A 3,595-nucleotide genomic window follows, 5' to 3' on the forward strand; every position below is an offset into this window, starting at 1 on the left:
GTGCTACCTTATTTTAAGTTAGTAAAACTCTATTTAAAAAAAGTTAAATTGTAGTAAGTCGAGAGATGAAAATTTGTGCCTATTTAATAGAGTCCTAGTTTGTTTTCTCTCCAATATTTAGTTTTCTGTTTTTCCATCAGTGGTATCAGCGTCAGTTTGGTGAGAGAAATACTAAAAGAAATTGCAACAGTAACGTGTGAATATATGGCTTCAGAAAAATTTGTGCAAGCATCCATTCCTCGCTTTGATGGTCACTATGATCATTGGAACATATTGATGGAGAATTTTCTAAGATCAAAGGAGTATTTGCAAGTGGTTGTGGATAGCATACCAGAACCAGCAGAAGGCACAGTAGTGTAAGACGCACAAAAAGCAGAAGCACACGCAACAAAGTTGAAGGACCTCAAGGCGAAGAATTATCTTTTCCATGAAATTGTACGCTCAATCTTTGAAACTATTCTTTCTAAAGATACTTCTAGCAGATTTGGGACTCCATGAAGAAGAAATATCAAGGATCGATGGGGGCAAAGAGGCAGCAGCTTCAGGCACTTAGTTCGGAGTTCGAAACTCTTCGAATAAAATCTGGAGAGTTAGTTAGTGACTATTTTTCACGGGTGGTGACAGTCGTCAACAAAATGCGGATCCATGGCGACAAGTCAAATGAATTTACAATTGTTGAAAAGATTCTTTGGACCATGACACCAAAATTTAACTTTGTTGTTTGTTCTATTGAAGAATCTCATGATATTGATTTGCTTTCAATTGCTGAATTGCAAAACTCTTTGTTCATTCAGGAGCAAAAATTCACTCAACAAGAAAAGGAGGAGGTGGCATCGAATGCCTCAACAGATGATCGTTCTGGAGGACAAGAGTACAACATAGGTAATGGTAAAGGCAGAGGCAAAGGTAGAGGTCGAGGCTATAGTGGAAATCATCAGCAACGTCAACACTATGACAATCAAGGCAGAAGAAAGGGACGAGGTTGATACAACTCAAAGTCATTAGAGAAGCCTAAAATTAAATGTTACATATTCCACAAGTTCGGTCATTACAAATCAGAATGCCGAACAGATTTTTCTAAGGTGCGTGGAGAAGAATCTAATTTTGCAGAACAAGAGGAATAAGAGATATCTCTGTCGATGGTTTGCCACATGAAAGAGGAAACAAATAAGAATTTATTATACCTCGACTCCGGATACAACAATCATATGAGTGGAGATAAGTCAGTTTTCTTCGCCTTGGATGAATCTTTTCGAGATAGCGTGAAGTTCGGGAACAACTCCAAAGTCGCAGCTATGGGAAAAGGGCAGGTTCTAATTCAGACCAATAGATACTACTCCCAGATAATTACTGATGTTCTTTTTGTTCCAGCTTTGAAGACCAGGCTTCTAAGTATCGGCCAATTGCAAGAGAAGGGGTATGAAATTTCTATAAAAGATGGATTTTGTAGAATTCAAGATGCCAAACTTGGATTAATTTCTCAAGTTAAAATGACTAGAAACAGAATGTTCCCTCTCTATCTACACAATATTCATCATACATGTTTCTCTGCCAAACGAAAGGATACGACATGGTTGTGGCATTTTCGATATGGATACTTGAATTTTAACGGATTGAGAATGCTACATCAAAAGAACGTGGTGAACGGTCTTCCTCAAATTAAAGCCCTATTGGAAACTTGTGAAAATTGTGTCGTTAGCAAACAACTTTGCTGCCAATTTACATAAGGAAAATCTTGGAGAGCAAAGGCATTGCTGGAATTAGTGCACTCGGATCTCTGTGGACCAATAAATCCAAATTCCAATGGTGGTAAAAGGTACTTCATAACGTTTATTGATGACTTCAGTCGAAAAACATAGGTGTATTTTTTACACGAAAAGTCTGTAGCTTTTGATGTTTTAAAACGTTTTAAAGTACTTTTTGAGAAGTAACAGGTAGTCCATTGAAAGCTTTACGCACTGATCGTGGAGGAGAGTTCAATTCTCATGAATTTATAATTTTTTGTGAGGAAAATGGAATCAAGAGACAACTTACCCTTCTTAGAGTTCACAAAAAAGGTGCAGTCAAACTTTCGAAAGTGGAAGCATACATAATTTGGATAAGTAACGATGAGATATGTAAGCCTATGAAATAAGTTCAGTGAAATGTAGGAGAATCCCAAATTTGATGTCTGAAGGAAAGAGGAAAGAATATATCTTACTTAAAAGTAAAAAAAGGGGAAGTTTCTGTCTTAGTTTCACTTCCTTGAACAGGCTACTAAAGTGTAACGTGCTATTTATGGGTTGTTAATTAATCAATTTTAAAAGGAGGAATGGACCATGACAGATAATTGGTTGAAGAAGATGCCCATCATAACTCCCAAGAAATTTAAGTTGTTGACAAACCACTATTCTTAAACGGAGAGTAAAACTCTCGAATACTTGGTAAAAAAATATTCTTTCAATAATAGAAACAATTGCATATCAAAAAAGGATTTAATACGAAGCAAAACACACACAAAGAGTGTTAGTAAATAAAGTCTTATTTTCCAACTTTATCCTAGTCTTTAGGAGAGTAGTTTATCATGGATTTTGTTCCTATTTTTTAGGATTAATATTAATTAGTGTTTCCAGATTTATTGCTTAACGTTGTTAAATATTTGTGCTTATAAAAATTTGCAGCCACATAGTACTAAAATAGTCAGAAAAGAGTTCTATAAATTTCAGCGTATTTACTCTCTTCAGTCCCTTTGGATTTCTGTATATGCCTTATTTTTATGCATCTGTTTTCAGTGGTATCAGAGAGAACGTGAGATTCTGCAGTAATACGAAAGAAGCAGCGATTCTCGAGTGAAAAGAAAATAGCAGTAGATAAACCTTTTTTTCCTCTTTTCATTTTAACTCCTGGCATCAGATAGTACTTTCGTACAAGCAACAATTCCACGCTTTGATGGTCATTATGACCATTGGATCATGCTAATGGAGAATTTCTTGCGGTCAAAGGGTATTGGCCAATTGTCGAGGACGGGATCAACACTCCGGCGGAAGGCGAAACTTTGACGAATGCTCAAAGGGCAGAATTGGAAGAAAAAAGTTGAAAGATCTGAAAGCGAAGAACTATCTCTTTCAGGCTATCTATCGTCCCATCCTAGAAGCTATTCTTTGCAAAGAAACTTCTAAGGATACTTGGGATTCTATCAAGAAAAAATATCAAGTCACTGCCAGAGTGAAGGGTGCACATCCTCAAGCCTTGAGAAGGGATTTCGAGACCTTACAGATAAAGAAAGGAGAGTCTGTAATGAGTTATTGTGCTAGAACAATGGAGATCAACAACAAAATGCGATTCCATGGTCAGAAGATGAATGATGTCATAATTGTTGAGAAAATAGTACGATCTTTGACGCCGAAATATAATTATGTCATTTTGTCCATTGAAGAGTCAAAAGATATAGATGAGTTGTCGCTTGATGAATTACAAAGTTCCTTACTGGTGCATGAACAGAAGATGAATCGCAATTCAACTTCTGAAGAGCAGGCCCTGAAAGCTCCTACTTTTATTTCTTCCAATTATAGAGGAAGAGGTAGAGGTAGAAGAAGAGGAAGAGGGACAGGAGACC

This window comes from Solanum tuberosum, unplaced genomic scaffold (assembly GCF_000226075.1).
Source record: "Solanum tuberosum cultivar DM 1-3 516 R44 unplaced genomic scaffold, SolTub_3.0 scf00024, whole genome shotgun sequence".
Lineage (NCBI taxonomy): Eukaryota > Viridiplantae > Streptophyta > Magnoliopsida > Solanales > Solanaceae > Solanum > Solanum tuberosum.